The sequence below is a fragment of the Apteryx mantelli genome, chromosome 7 (genome assembly GCF_036417845.1).
Source record: "Apteryx mantelli isolate bAptMan1 chromosome 7, bAptMan1.hap1, whole genome shotgun sequence".
Taxonomy (NCBI): domain Eukaryota; kingdom Metazoa; phylum Chordata; class Aves; order Apterygiformes; family Apterygidae; genus Apteryx; species Apteryx mantelli.
Genome location: NC_089984.1, coordinates 494,354 through 511,243, shown reverse-complemented (window position 1 = coordinate 511,243; position 16,890 = coordinate 494,354).

Below are 16,890 nucleotides of genomic sequence, written 5' to 3'. Positions count from 1 at the left end.
CCTGGAGATGGGCAAGGAGCGGCAGGCAAACGTCTGCTCCCAGCCCATGGATGGGCTTCCAGGCACACAGGAGCACAGGAGAGAGGTGAGTGATGGGGCTGGAGGGAGAGGCAGGCAGCAGGGATGGGACCCGCACAGAGAGCACAAGGACGGTGGGGAAGAGGAGCTGGGGCATGAGCTCCTCCAGCAAGGGGGTATTTATTCCTAGCCTGGGGATTTTCTCGGAGACAAAGCACACCAAGCTGGATGCTCCAGGGCCCACACAGACCCCGTGAGCTCTGCGCTGAGAGGCAGAGAGCAGCTCTGGGCCAAGCTCAGCCGGGCCATACTCGGCCATGATCTTCCATTCAACATGGGGCTGAGGTTCCCTGTGCTTCAGGGGCCCTCGTACCAATGCAATCACCCCCATCATGTGCCTCCTTCTCCCCATAGGTGGGCCAGCAGGAGCTGCACTCAGCAAGGCAGCACATCTGGACGCCAGCTTCGTCCCACCGAAGGGACAGGCCGCCTTCGCTCCCCAGCCCACAGGTTTCACCGGCCTCTGAACACGGCATTGCAAAGGTACAGAGCTGAGCAGTGGTGGTGGCAAAGCCCCTGCCTGATTCCCCATAGCTGCTGAGAAGCAGGCGGGAAGAGCTGGGAGAGACCAGGAGGTCTCTGCCCCCCGACAGGCTGACTGCCTGCTCTGCACGGCAGTCTGCAAGGACATGCCGCAGGGTCTCCAAGGGAGCTGCCTTTGCCTGTCTCTTGCCCCACAGTGACAAACCTTCTCCCCACCCAGCCTCTGGGAGCAGGGCAGCAGCCGCCTGCGTGGGAGAGTGCTTCTGTTGTCGAGGGCATCAGGAGCCACAGGAAGCTTCCACCTGGGAAGGATGGAGGGCGGGGGAAAAGGACAGCAGTAACTTGGCCTTTCTCGTGGGCTTTGATTGCAGATGGTGGAGGACACTGCAAGGGAGGTTCCCGTTGCGGTGCAAGCTCTGCATCCCTCCATCGGCCTTGTAAGGAAGGCTCCTTTGGGACACAGGGAGACACTGCCTGGCAGGACTTGTGCAAGAGCAGAGACACCACATCTGCCTGACTTACCACCTCTGCCAACCAAGGCAGCTAGGCAGGCACATGGAGGCCTGGAGGCCTCCGCAGGTAAAACATCAGGATCTACAAGTCGAACCAAGCTGCCTGCTCTGGAAACATCCTGCAGATCTTCTGCCAGAGGCAAGGTCAGTGCCATGGCTACTGAAGGTGTGGTGGCCAGGAGAATCCTGGAGAGAGTGACTGAGGGATTAGAGAGGCTGGCTGCAGATTCCAGCCAAGCTGCTGCCAGGGAACACTTCCTGCCTATTAGTGGTGCTGGGATGGCTCTGGACTCAGGCAAGAGACGGGAAGAGGAAGAACTAAAGCCATCCCATCTTTCCTTGCCTCCCCTTCAAAAACCCAAGCAGGAAACGGTGACAGTGTGCTCCCCCCTACCCCAGCCAGACCTCTGCATAACCCCGCTCAGGCGATAAACATCACTAACAGTTGTGATGGCTGCACCCAGTTCAAATCGAAATTTGGGGAGACGGATAACAGCACGATAGCCAAGGGCTAATTGAGCATGCACCAACCCAAATACAGTTGGCATGCAAATATGACTACAAGTCAATCATCTTACCCCGTAAATAGGAGGCAGCCCAGAGCCCGTTGAGCTCTACTGCATGGCAGCGGGCTGCACGGCAGGATCTCCTCTTGAACAGGGACACCTCTCAAGGTCACTCCTCGAGGTTGGGAGATCCCTTACCTGCAGCAGATCCTCCCTAAGTGACTAATAGTGCACTGAAACTTTGCTAAGTTGCATCTTTGATTGATTGTGCACATAATCCTTTAGACATAAACCGTTGACCAAATCTGGGACTAAGATTGGATCCAGTCACACCCAGACTCCTCTGAGAAGGAGTTTGGAAAGCAAGGGGGTCCACTCTGAACCTCGTGACTCAACGGGAGGGCCTCCTTAACAATTTGGTTTGAACCTTATATGTAGTTATTGTTTTACCCTCCATGCAGTAAATAACTGAGTGTACCTTGCCATCAAACCTTGTTAAATCACTGTCTTATCTCAATAAAACATATTGCTGCTTCTCCCTTACGAGTGAAGTGCATCACTCATCCGCAACAAATTGGTGTAGTCGGCAGGATGGCAAGTAGTATCACCAATTATTTTGGGAGGCATGGAGTGAACCCGAGTCCCAACTTCTCAGAAGAATGGGCTCGTGACAATTGGCATAATTGGGAAGCTGTTGAAGAATACCTAAAAGTGACCAGGGGCCATAGAAAGGATGGAAAAGGGAAAGGAATTAACTGCAAGATGCGAGGTACCTGTTTAGAAGCTGCATATCAAGAAAGGAAGAATAAAAATAAAGAGGAGCAGGACCTAAAGGAAGAAATAGAAGAGCGAAAGGCAGCTGAGTTGTTACTGTCTTTGAAAATTGAGCAGCTGCAGAAAGAGTTACAGGAGGAAAAGGAGAAAAGACAGAAGTTGGGAGAAAAGGTTGAGCTGATGCTTATGGGGGCTCCCTGCCCCCCTGACATTGTACAGATTAGGAAACTAATAGTATGCCCTGAAGATTGGGATGGAGACATGTGGGGTGATCCCGATGATAGCGAGCCAGGAGAAGATGATCCTTTGTCCCCCTCAAATCCCCCTGAATATGAAGCTAGACCCACTGTTAAAAGGGAATGAACTGAGGGACCTCGGGGTGGTGCTCCACGATATACTATGCGAATCACTCCCTGAGATCCGTGACAATTGACAATTTGGCAAGAGAGATATCACAGAATCACAGAATGGTTGAGGTTGGAAGCAGAAAATATAAGCAGAAAACCATGTGAAATTGAAACAGAATACTTGTGGTGAGTCTGCCTAAGTGGCGGTAACCGAATAATGCTGAGTGAGGACAAAGCAAACAGCTGCTGTGGTGTTAAAGAAGTTACTTGACCCTAAGTTTCCCGAAGCAGAGTCTTAGACACAGAGTATCACAAACTGATTTACTAGAAGTGGTACAGCAGCAAACAACAGCTCGAGCAAATAAAGCTTGGAGTTGGCTGCACCTCGCACTGTGACCTGGGGCTGATCATATTTCCCATGTCTGCAAAAGAGGACCAAACAACTCTTTTATCCCATGTAGTGCAGTGCATTCATACATCTACAAGGTAGAAATCTGCAAGGGGAAGGCAAGAAGGGAATGGGAAGTGTCTTCGTTTCACTCATTAGGATAGCAGGCCTTTCCCCAGAGCATGGTTACTCCCTGCAATGGCTTCACAATGGAGCTATAACACCAATCCCATGCTGAGGGCTATAGTCAGTGATCGACAAGTGACGGCTTCTCTAGCCTTTCCAGTCTCCTCCTGAATGACTCTCTGCTTTGCTCCTTCACAGCGAGACACAAGCGCACCGACTGGAGAGTCCAGCTTAGACTGAGGGCATGTGGTGGATGCCAAGACCCACAGGAGTCATGCTGTGGCAGAGACGTTTCTTCTGGGAGCATCCGAGAGAGGAACACCGTGGAGGAAGCGGAAGAGGAGCAGCATGCTCGCTTTTCCCCCTCCCACCCGGCTGCCGAGGAATTTGCCAGCTTCATGGACTTCCTCGCTGACAGGGAGGTGTTTAACAGCCTCCAGACAGTCATAGAAGAAACCACCCAGAAAATAGAGGATGTCATGGCGGCATATGGAGAGCCCAGCTGCAGCCCAGAGACTGAGTGTCAAAGGTGTTCCTGTCGGACCGAGAGGGGCCATTTCTACTCCTGCCACTACCCTGCCACCTCCAGCTTAGGAGGGCACTGGGAGAAGCAATGCATGACCAGAGCTGGGCAGGACCTGGAGTGGAGAATACTGGACCCGTCTGCTGCCAAAATTGCATGCAGGAAGGACAGGAAGCGGGTGGAGGAAGCGGTGAGGGCTTTTCACCCAACTGTCTCTCTCTTCTAAATCGTGGGGCCCTGGGCCTTTTCCCAGAGTGCAAAGCCACAAAGACTGTGATCTGATTTGATTGGAAACTGAATGTATAGTGTTGTATAGAGATACATGCAGCAAAATCTCAGCCTTAGCCCCTTCCTGTGGGGTTTGCATTATTTGCATACACGACCAGCTCTGTGTAATGCCCTTCTCTGCACCCAACAGTGTGAATTTGGGGTGTAAGGGATTGAGAAAGGAAGGCGGTGGAGACTTTCTCTTCTTGACTTTCATCACTTGAAAGCCGAACGCCAGCGTGAGCAGGAGGCACTTTTCTTAAAGGCACGTGCCTCCTACAGGCTGCTTATAGTACTGGGCCATTCCTCCTCTTTGGGCTACAGGGAGGCCCTGAGGGGGATCTGGCAAAGGCTCCGTCTCCACAGAAAAACCCTCATTCCACAGAGCCTTGAGTATAAGCTTCAGATTCATGCATGTCAGCACATGGCCAGAGAACAATCTTGGTGCTATAAGCGGGACAAATGCATGGGACAAGATCCTGGAAGAAGAGCAAGTACATGCTGTTTTGCTCTAAACTAGAGTCATGGCGTTTAGTTATCTAAAGCCCCCCATAAGCCAGACAGTAAAAGTCTACAAGTTTTTAAAATAAGGACAGAGGCAGAGAGATTTTGTATGTTCTGCTACCTTCTGAGCTATTCAGAGTAGACTTGGATGAAGCTGTCAAGGTTTTTTCCCACAGCTATGAAAGCTACAACTATCCCAGAACAGAAGCTCTTAGAATCCATAGTCTGCTCATTTCTGGAGGGTGGGGCTTGAAGCAAATCCCCTGGGAAAATCACACTCAAATTGCAAGAACTGGCAGCCCTGAATGTGTGGCTGAATGAAAGCTGCAATCTGGCTCTGACACTCATGATCCTGCCCTCAAGCCTGGGGAGGCACAAGTGCCACCTATGTCATGAGCTCAGCTGTGCTCACAGCACTGCCCAGCTCTCTGCAAGCATTGGCAGAGCATGTGCTCAGCAGCATCCCGTGGTGTCCAAACCATGACATTGGGCTGCCTGACCTGGTGTCCGCCTTGGGGGCAAGATCTGAACTTGCCCAGTCAAAAACTTGGATTCCACTAGACCTGTCATTAAAACTCACTGAGGCTTGGACCTCAGACTGGGCTTTGGCCCCTCTTCAAACTAGAGATGGGATTTGCCTAGTTTAGCCTTCCCTCACTGAGTCTCTGTGCTTCACGGGCTTACTCTGGTAAGATTTTCATCCTCTTCCCTCTTCTTGCAGACTGTTCATGAAAAGGCAGCTGAATTTCTGTCTCACAGGACCAAGATGAGATCTGCACCAGGGGCTAGCAAAGAACGTGAAAAAGAAATCACAGCTGTCCTGAAAAAAGCAAGCCCCCCGAAGCTTCTCAGGACCATCATGGCCAGTTTCCCTCCGGCACTCCTCATTTCTTCAAAGAAAAGACAGCATTATTCTCAGCCCTCCAAGATCTCACCAAGGACATTGTTGTCCAAGTATTCAGTGCAGTAATGGAAGAAGGATCCCACCTCCCTGACAAGTCCTGGGGACATGGGGAGAGCAAACCAAAACCATCTGCGGAGGAACCTCAGCCCAAGCCTACATCTGTGCCACCTCCACTGGCTAAAATTGCTCCAAGACCACCCCTGGAGAAACCTCCACCTAGGCTAAACAACAAGCCACCTCCACTGCGGAAGCAGAAACTTAAAGCCAAGAAATTGGAGAGGATCGAAGAAAACCCTCCACTTTCCCAGGTAACTTTCTATTTTTCCAGCTCAAGCAAAATGACATCCTGGGATCAGTCGCATGTTGCAGGTGTTTTTTCTTGGTATCCCATCCAACTCTGCATGATATCTGCATGATTTGTAGCTACAATGTCTGCCTAAGAATCACATCTTGCTCCTTTACATTGCACTAGAACAATGTAGTCTTCAAATTCAGGTATTCTTAGGGTTGTCCCTGAAACACTGCCTTTGGAGTAGTCGCACGATAGCCAGTGTGCTTTATGGGCACAGTGGAGACATGTGTGCATGATGTCACTGCAGCTCTTGCTTTTACAGTAGGTGGTGCATGTCTTGTGCTGTCTATCTTGAAGGCAGATTCACTTCTGGCATAGGTAGCAATGTAAGATGAGCTCTACAGGGAAATGGGATACAAAAATCGTCTCCAGCAAGACAGTCCAGGTAGACAGGCCTGAGGACTTCAGTGAGGCTGTCTCGGGGCTCAGGCAGCTGCAGGAGTCACGTTTCTTATAGCCATAGCGCTTCCATAAGCCTTCACATGAACCCCTGAGCCAACAACCATACACAGTCCCAAGGTGAGGCAAGAACAGCCTTCCTGTACTGGGGGATGATAACTTCAGTGCTCACTGAGACTGACTTTTAATCCCTTTTCTACTTCCATCCTTCAGAGGGCAATTTTTTCTCTGCTGCATTTCTTCCAGTGTCTCTCATGTGGACTGAAAACACATTAAGTCATAGCTGAGGCTGAGCTGAGCTGTAGCATCCATGACTGGTGACAGATTGAAAGGCAAAGATGCTACTTTTGGTTACAGATGTCTCTGATGCCTCACACTGCTGAGGTCCGCTCAATATCCAAAGCTGCTGGTCATGAGAGAGTTGGGGCAGGGAGCCCTTTGACAAGCCAAAATGATGGTTCTCAAAAAGCGACTGTTTAACTGTGTGGATTTAGTCTAGACTCCCACATCCCATCAGCTGGTTTGTCACACCAAAACTCTGTCACATCTTCAGCATAAGAGGCCATTTGCTCTTTTCCACTCCCACCTTGCTCCCTTGGCTTCAGTGGGCATGGCCCAAACAAGAGCAGAGTTTAGCCTGGTTCTGGTTTTGACCAAAGTTGATCAGAAGCCACTACTACCAATAAAAAAGACACCGCAAAGGGGTCTTCATGTTTAGAAAATATTTGCTATCTTTCACATTCCAAATTGTAACGAAATATATAAAAAAAATTTTTCATGCTGATTCTCTCTTGGCAACTGGACATATGGATAGGCGGGACCTCATCTGCCCCCAAGGAGCCAGCTTGCTAAAAGGGTGGTGAAGAAGAATCAGCTCGGAGGAGGCAAGCGTTTCCGAAACGAAGAGCAGATTATCGAGTCTCTTGTGGAAAAGGCGGTCAGGCACATACTACGCAAGTATAAGAATGAACGATCACTTTCAGAGAAACTTGGATTTAGCTCTGTTCTGGTAACAAAGGTGCTCCTGGAGATGGTGTTGGGCTTTAAAAAGCTGAAGGGCAGTGGCATACAGTTAACGTCGCAGATTGACTGGGCTGAGGTGTATAAGCAAGGAAATCTGAAGAGTTCTTCTCAAGCTCGAAAGCCGACAGCAGAAGGGATGGGCAAGAAGATTTCTCCTCAACGAGAAATGATTCTCAGCAAAGCAGAATTGCCCAAGAAACACATTAGGCAGCATGCCACTCCTCTGCCAGCACCCACAGAAACAGCACCTCCAAAATTCCCTCAGGTGCTAACACAAAAGGCAGAGGACTCACCACAGCTGGCCGCTGTGCAATTTCTCGGGCAAACATCATCTTCTACAAAACCAAGGATTGCAAATGAGAGCCAGAGAAAATGACCTGTTTTACCAAACACTCAAGTCAACACCTCTGCGAGGCCGCCCATACCTCCTCCAAAGCCTGGTAGCCAAAAGCCACTCGCCTTCTTCCCAGACATTGCAGGAAATCGGACGGAGCCTTCAAAGCCCTGTGCCCACTCTGAAAGAGCTAGTGCTACCCCTGAGAGCCTCGGGACCCTGTTTACCACCTTATTATTACACAGAAGAGTTAATTCCACAGCTCCCTGGCAGCAATTAGCATCTTCTCCAAAACCAGGTACCTCCAATATCTCAGATGATTTAGCAGACACAACAGCCCACTCCCCTCGAGCTCGAAGAGAGAGCCCATCCTCTTCCAGGACTGACACCAATGGCGAGAGCAGCCCAAACTCTCTGACTCTTTTACTGGCCACAGAATGCCACGACTCTCTAGGAGTGCTGAGGCACTCCTCTCTTTCCCAAAGACCACAAGGAGGGCACAGGCACCAAAAGCCCTCTGCTGTTCTCCCCCCGATTTGAAATTCTCTCTGTTTAAACATGAATATCATTGTACAGATTTTTGCCCAGTGTGTTCTTTGTCTTTACCAATTCTACTTATTCTTACAGTCTTCTGAGATGGATTCAGTGTGAACAAGTGAAACATCAGTTTTTGGCTCTCTCATCCTTCAACAAATGTGCCAAGTGATGAGATGCTGAGCACTGCCACAGGTTCTTTGCAAACCATTGGGTTTTTTGTGGCTTCCGTCTCTCCTTGGGAAACAGCCCTGCTGTTATTAACACTGTTGGTCATTTGTATCATGGCCATGCTTTGGGGTCACAGGGAAGAAAACTCTGCTCTTAGCCGTGGGAACGGATAGAAATGTTTGATGTAGGGTGAGGTTATGACCATCAGTTCATCAGGGTGGGGGAAAGAAGGACACAGAAGGAAAGAAGCAAAAGAAGGCACAGACTGTTTGCAGGCTTGATTCTCCACAGTATGTGTTCATGCACTGTCTTTCCAACCCCACCTTCTCCTGGCTACTCTCTGAACAACTTCAAAAAAACACCTTCTTTCCCACAAGAGTCTTCACTAATTTCCCAGCTTCTCATATATTGTTACTGGGTAATTCTAAGAGCTAGGGCATATTGAACTGGATTGGCTCCTGTGGTGTTAGCCAGGCATCCAAATGGTTTTGTTAGTGATGATTTATATTTATCTATTTCGACAGGAATCCAGGACCTTTGCAGGTGAACACCATTCATCAGCATTTACCTTTTAGTATTTCTTTGAGTGACCTCTCTGTGTTAACCCAATGTAGTATATTTAGCATACAGGTTCAGAGTGGCCTAAAGGAAGGACTGCCTCGTTTAGAAAAACCTCCTGGCCAAGAGATCCCACAAGTACTCTGGCATCCTGTTCCAGTGTTTGACTACTGTCACGGTGAAAAATTACTCCTACTGTCTAACTGGAGTTCCCCTTGCTCCAGCTTCTGCCCATTCCTGTCTCTGTGCACCTCCAAAACAGTCTGGCTCTCTCCTCCCTGCGGCCTCCCACGAGACAGCCGCAGATCGCAACAAGATCACCCCTCAGCCTTCCCTTCTCCAGGCTGCTCCAGAGCTCTGATATGTGTATTCTGTTTTTAGTTCTGTTCTATTGTCTCCTGAGATTTCTGTCAGCCTGTTTCTCCAGACTGTCAGTGTCCATCTGAACAGCAGCCCATCACACATTTCAGAGAGCTTTGGGAACCTTTGTGTAAACAACTGGACTGAGCCCTTGATGTCTATTTTTTAGATGGCTACGTCACAACAGTGATGCTACATTTAGTGAGCTACATCACAACAGTGGTTGGAAACACCCTCATCACCCTCTTGTGGTGGCTGTTCAGCACCCTCACAAGGGAATCTGTCTTTCCTGGGTGTCTGCAGTATTTCCACTATCTTATCCAGGACATTGTTGAGCTTTCTGACTGGGAAAGATCTATTTCCATTATTGGCTGCTTCATGCAAATTTCTTGCTCTTGTTTTCTGGCAACAGCAGTGTGTTAAACTTTTAGTTTTAATGTCACCTGATCCCTATACAGCCATATGCAGAGCATTGCACTATGAAACCCTGATGAATGGGAGGATCTGCCTCCCACTAGCAGGTGGATCTGGGACGGGAGGATTATTTGCAAGTGCAATAACAGCACTTTTTAGTCACAATTGACTTTTTGTGGTCACAATGAAATCAATCGCTTCTCCTGCAACTTCACCCCAATGGTTAAGCAGTCCTATAGTGATATCAGCCTGATTCCGATGGTCCACCCCTTCATTTACAGCCTGAGGAACAAAAAGATACAGCAGGAGGTCTTGGGTCTCAGACAGGATTAGCTGGCTCTACAATTAGAATTGAGTTTCTTGAAACCCATTCTCTGTTCTCTGAGGAGCGTGAGTGTGAATGAGAATGTGAAACATCAAGATCCAGATTATTATTAATGAAGGTGCCACATTAAAGTGAGTGCTTGAGAAGCTGTTAGCCCCTGTTGTCCCGTGGACAGACAAAGGCATGTCCCCTGGAGTAAGTAACATCTCCTTTAAATTTAGGGCAGTCATTCACATACGTTGGCAAAAGGTGAGACTACTTTACCTAAACATGGGTGTCAGGTACCCGCTGAGATACCCTCAGGTATCTGAGACACCCACAGAAGGCTGGTAGATAGGACATAAATGTACTTTTCCACAGCCAAATTTAGATTGCTATGTCTGCATTTGAGCTAGCGTCTAAATTCAAAGGACTGTGATCAGTGATACAAAGTCCAACTGGTGGCCAGTTAACACTGGTATTCCTCAGAGGGGCAATGTGGAAAAGAGAGGGAGAGCAGATTTGCTGGAATGGCCTTAAACACAGGGCTCTGCTGTATGGTTAATCCTCCCTGAAGGGCTATGTCAAAATTACTTGGTCCTGGAAAACAGGAAACAAAGAGGTAGACGCTGACCGACTCTCGACATGAGAGCAGTACTGCCTTGTGACTACCATGTTTCCTGGGGATGGAGGGGCATTGCCTATGTTTATGCAGTAGATTAAACACCACTGTCTGGGCTGGTAATCTCTGGGGTCCCTGCTGTTCCCTCCAGAGACTGTCATGGACCTCTGCTGAGACTTTAACCAGCACCAGGAGGCCAACTGCAAGGGCAGTACCATTCAATTGCGTCTGGAGCCCCTGTGCCGTGACTGAAAGGCTGAGAGCTTCAGCTGTTTGTGTAACAGGCAACTTAGGGCTCTTCAGCAGGGCCTCAACTGGCTTCTGAATACATTGTAAAGGGGCCCAGAGTGTAAGAATTTGCCTTCAGTTTCAGTTCTGCGGGAGACACCTTCTTGCCCAAAGCCACACAGGGCACAAGCGACTTGCTCTGTGGGTAGAGCCCAACACCCTACAAAGCATAAAAGAACTTAGGAACTGGTTCTGATGATGACTAGGCTGTATGTGATAACTGTGCTCGGGTTGAAATCATGTCTGCCAGTTTTAGATAGCTACATTTGATCTCATTATGTAGGCTTCTAATATGTCTTTGAAAAGGCATAGGCATCCCTTTTGAGATGATTCATCTGTCCTACAGTAGATGAAAAACAGGTTCCTATAGGCACTGTTGATTTCTCCTGGTGACTCTAAAGGCTTGTTCTTAGTGAACATCACAATTTACATAGGTAAGAGACCAACCACTTCTCTAAAGGTAGGGAAGGGCATCCTAGAAAATCAGAGACAGCCACATTGGGCTGTGACATATGACTCAAGACCTCCAGGAGACCAAAGCTTTCTTTGAACATCAACTGGAGGCCAGGCAGGCTCTCCTGGGACATATTAGGTAACTGGATCCCAAAGTGTGGGATTCACATTACCCATCCTTAGGGATGAAAGTTCAGTTCTGTATTTAAACACCTAAAAATGGCTTTTGATAACGCAGATGTCTACATGCGAGTTAGGTACTTTCAGTTCCTGCTTTAATGAAATCATTGGACAGTTGGTGAATACAGTCAGTTGGGTCTATAGAGTTATTCAGTAGCAAGACTCATTTGCCCAGCTGTAGGCATGTAGCTCCAGTACAGAGCTGGAAAATATGTTGTGGGACTTCCATAACACCTGCACTCTTGTGGAATGGTGAGTAGAGGCCAGAAGGGATTAACGACAGATGCAAGGAGTTTCATACACGATGCAGAGATGTCTGAGGCAGTGCCTCTCACGTTGCCCTTGCTTTCAGTGAAGAGGAGGTGGTGTTCTGCCTGGGTTTACATGGTAACATGTAGCACAGGATGATTCACGCCCCAGGAACATCTCCTGCTCTCTGCTGCTCAGAAATGAGGCCGGAGATACCCAGCTTGTCTGGCAATGGCAAAACCTGGGGGGAGCAATTTCTGCTGAAAACTCCTTTTCTGGTCAATAGAGAGACTGACTGACCTCATGTACTTTGGAGAGCAGGTGCAGGCGAGGAGGGATCCCGCTCGGGAAGTGGGTCTCTCTCCCCCACAACAGTGAGATTTCCTTGTTCACGATGGTTTCCAGCATCATTTGAGTTGCCGTAGGCTGTACTGCCTAGCTTCCCACTCTCAGAATGTGAGGATCTCCCTCAGACCCTGCCAACCCCACAGAGACATCTGGGGCTCTGTACAGTCCTGCACGCCCTCGATGCTCCTGGGCACCCTGACTCTCCCAGTGGGGCTGTACAGCCCCTGGTCTGTGTAAGCCCTGCAGCTCAATCCATCACCAGGCACAGGTCAGTCACTCTCACTGGGAACAGGCACCAGTGCTCTTTATTTTGCATTTGTAGGTGGATGTTCACATTTTGAAAGCACTCCATCCCCTTTACTGACAGCTCCATTGCTATAAAAGGGAAAACAGGTAGAGTGTCAGCAGGAGCTCCCACAGGAACACGTCTTTGCTCTGCCCTGGAGGTGCCATCCCCTGGAGCCAGCCAAGCTTTAGGGCCAAGCACACTCCAGAGTAATCGCTCAGGACCTGCCTTTGAGCTTGCTCATGTTGCTCTTCTCTCTTTTGCATAGCTGCCTTTCCTAGGACACGCTCCTAGTCCTTCCTGTCCCATCTCAGCATCTTCTCCTAGTGCTAGGGAGTTAAAAAGAAAGCTGTAGAGTTGTATGTATAGGGAGAAGGCAGAGAAATACTGGAGGCCTAATTTAGGCCGTATATTATGGGATCTGCTTCTGAAGAAGTGGCAAGGTCTCTGTGATGCGGTCCATGGGCCCTTGGTGCCCATGACAGGGTCCCATGTGCAGCTAGTCAGCGAGGGGCTGAGTCAGGTGGGCTGAGACCTTGGCCTGAACAGGGATCGACCCTCAGGGCAAGGGGTCTCAGTGTCAGTGCTCTGTGATGGAAGGACAGACCAACTGGTTTGGAAAAGGCAGAGCCAAATGTCAGAGGGATCCTTTTGTCTTCAGCCAGAACTCACATGTGCCATATTGAAAGCCTATTCAATGCTATTCAATTCTATTTCAAGTGCCCAAGAACTTCCTCTTGGATGTCAGGGACATTCAGTTCAAGGCCAGACTCAAAGAAGACCTGCTTCTGTCTCAGGAGGGCTGTCAGAGAAAGATCTCCTTTCTCTGTTGGTGCTGCCATCTCAGGTTTTCTACCTGTGCCCAAATAACTGAATTCCACCACTGCCTCTAGGAAAGTCCATCCCATCTACATTCAAGCAGCTGCATAATTGGGAGGCACATCACACCAAGGCCTCCGCTGTAGTTTCTGCACTCTCAAACCCTTCAAGCTCTCCCACCCCTGAACCTCTTCTCATCCCAATGATATGAACAGGGACTGTGCTAATGATGTCCACAGGATGGCTGGATCACAGGCTGTTCAGGCCCAGGGACTTCTTCAGTGGCACCTTGTCCTTCCTGGAGATCGGTTGACCTCTTTCACAGGCCCTGTGGTGCTGCAAAGCCAGCTCAGGCAGCAAAGCCCTTTCCTGCCATTTCTGCACAGCCCAGCTCTGTTTTCCTCCAGCCTCAGGTACTGCAGGGTTTGCTCCCTTAGTGGGAACCTCCTTTCACCATTACATTGACACCTGCTATCTATGCCAGCATGTCCCTGCACTGAAGTGGGCCATTGCACATACAGTGTCCTTGACTCTTGGTAACATGGTTCACCATGAGCAATCTGTGCTCTGTGCCACAGCTGAGGCTCTGCAACCCAAATATATGCAAGCGAATGCAGCCTGGGGCACAGACAAGAGCAGATGGAGATGCACAAGTTGTCACAGGACTACAGCATTGCCAGAATAACTGAGATGTGGTGGGATCACTCACATGACTGGAGGGCTGTGATAGCACAGTCCAAGCTCTTCAGGAGAAACTGTTGGGGAAGATGAGGAGGGGTAATGCCCTTTCTGTGAAGGGGCAGCTCAGATGTATGGAGCTCTTCCCTGGGATGCACAAGGAGCTGCATGAGAGCTTGTGGGTAAGCATGAGAAGAAGGATGACATTGTGATGGGAGCTACCGACCATGTGATCTGGGTGAGGAGGTGGACGCAATCTCCTTTAAGCAACCTGAGGAAATCTGTGGCTCACGGGCTCTGGTTCTTATGGGGAGACCATAATCTCCCTGACATTCACTGGAAGGACAAACAGCAGAGTGCAAGGAGTCCAGGAGGTTTTTGGAAGACGTCAGGGAAAACTTCTTAGCACAGCTGCCAGATGGGCCAATAAAGGTGATGTTTTCCTGGATGTGGAAACTGCAAACAAGGAGGAACTGCTCAGGCATGGGATAGTCAGTGTCAGCCTCGCCTACAGTGACCGTGAAAAAGTGGAGTCCCAGATCCTGAAGGGAGCGAAGAAGGACAGCAGCAGAGTACAGACGCTGGGCTTCAGAGGAGCAGACTTGGGCCTGTCCTCGGGACTGGTGGGGGAGCCCATGAGAGGTAGCTCTGGAAAACTGGCAGGGCTTTAAGGACAGCAGCCACCAAGCACAAGAATGGTCCATCCTGATGCACAGTAAAACCAGTAGCCATGTCAGGGGACCAGCTTGGCTAAAGAGGGAACTCGCACCTGAGCTCCAGGGCGATAAGGTAGCATATGGGAAGGGGGAGGAGAGAGAGGCTGCAAGGAGGAATTTAGAAATATTGTCTGGCAAGGTAGGCATGGTGTTCGGGAAGACAAAGCTCCCCTAGGATTGACACTTGCAGAGGATGTCAAGAGCATGAGGATGAGCTGCTACTGCTCCAGTAAGAATAAAAAGGAAAAGGCGGGCTCACTGCTGAATGGGGCAGGGAATCTAGTAACAGCAGATGCAGATAGATCTGAAGAAACCAATGCCTTGTTAGCTTTCATTTTCACAAAAAAGGTCTCTCAGGCTGTTGTGCCTTACCTCAGGACTCCTGAAGAGAAGAAGAACCAACAGGGTGAGGTTAGTGAGGGATTACTTGTGAGACCTCAAACTATGCAAGTTAATGGGGTTGGATGGGCTGCATATGAGGATGCTGTGAGAGCTGGCTGCTGTCATAGCAAGGCCACTTGCTATCATAATTGAAAGACTGGGGAGACTGGGCAAGGTCCCAATGACTGGAAAAAGGCAAATGTTACATCCATCTTCAAAACAGGCCAACAGGACTACCTGGGGAGCTGCAGGTAGTTTAGCCTCACTTTGGTGAGGAGTGTGTCATGGAGTGAATCCTCTCACATCACATTTCTGGGCACATGAAGGAGAAGAAGGTGATAGAGAGCAGTCAGCATGGATTTACCCGGGGTAAATTGTACCTCACCAACATGATTGACTTCTATGATTAAATAACTGCATTTGTGGCTGGAGAAGAGTAAATGACTTTTTTCTGGACTTTAGCAAGGTGTTTGACACTGTCTTCAACAATATTCTTGTTTGCAAGTTAGAACATTACTGCCTAGGCAGATAGACAACCGGATAGGTAAAAAGCTGCTTGGATAGTCAGGCTCAGAGGGCACTGGTGAATGGGTAGCACTCTCCCTGGTAGCCAGAGATAAGTGGAGTACCACTGATCTCTCCAGGAACCTGTCCTGTTTATCATCTTTGTTAGTGACACGGAGGAAGCAACACTCATCATGCTTGTAGATTGCCCCAAAATGGAAGGGGAAGACCAGTCATATGCTTGAGGGCTGCCCTTCAGAGGGACATAGGCAGGCAGGAGGAACGAGCTTCAGAAACCACACAGTTTCCAACAGTGGAAGTAGGTCAGCTTTCTTCTCCTCCTCCATTCAGAATTGTTCAGATGCAGGGCTTCTTGGCAGGACTCCCCCAAAGGTCTTGATCAATCCTTTGCTTCACTTTTAATTTCCCCCTTTTCCCCCCCCCCCCTTTCCCGCTTCTAAGTTTGTGCCTTTTAACATCCTTATCCCCTCCCATATAGTCAGCCCACACCTGCTTACCCTTTCCTGTTTTGTGGGTTTGGGGTTTGTTTTTTTTTTTTTTGACACAGAGGAACTTCAGTCTAGAAGGACCTTGGGAAACTTGGGTGATTTGGCCAACAGACACCTCATGAAGATTTACAAGAGAAGTGTCAAGTCCTGTGAGTAGGGAGGAATAACCGCATCCATGGGGAGAGGTTGGGGGGACCTGCGCTTCTTTAGCCTGATGAAGTGGAGGTGAAGGGCAGGAGAGAGAGTAGTAGCTTGTGACTGCTTGAAGGGTGATTTCAGAGATGATGGAGCTTTTCTTGGTAGTGGGAAAAAGCATGAGAAGAGAAAAAAGCCACAAACAGCAGCTTGTGGGGTTCAGATGTAACATTAGGAAAAGGAAATGTCACTTGAAGGGTAGTGCTGTGGTGCTACAGGTCACCTAGAGGGTGTCTGTGATCAGCCCCTGGCTTTGTGATTCAAGGAAAACCAAGTGAGGACAGAGAGACATGAGTAGAGGTAGGGACATCCATGGGTGAGAACAAGGTGGCAAAGCAGGTTGGTGTGTACAGTCTGCAGGGAAACAGACACAGGTGTGGGACAGCATAGGACAGCCTGTAGTGGAGACAGCCATGGGCACTGCCAAGGCTGAAGGCTGCCTACAAAACTGAGCTCTTTGTCCTCTTGGCTGTGGCTGTTGTCCCTGCCACTGAGGCCCTCAAGAAGATGTTTCCTTAAAGCACTGTGACCTCGCTGCCTTCTCGTCCCCGGGCACTCAGGAGGTGCTGTATCACTGTCCTGCACTCGGCATTGCACACCCCCACCCTCACACTGCCCCCAGGAAGAGCCCTGAGCAAAGCGCGAGGGAAAAGATCACCCTGCCCAGGGGCTGGGTGTCAGTGCCTGGCCATTCTGCTTGATAAAACACATCAAGGCTTACTTGGCATCAGAGCCACCCACACATTGCCTTTGCCTACCTGCAATCAGGGCCTCCAGCTTTCTGCTCTCATCAGCCCCTGG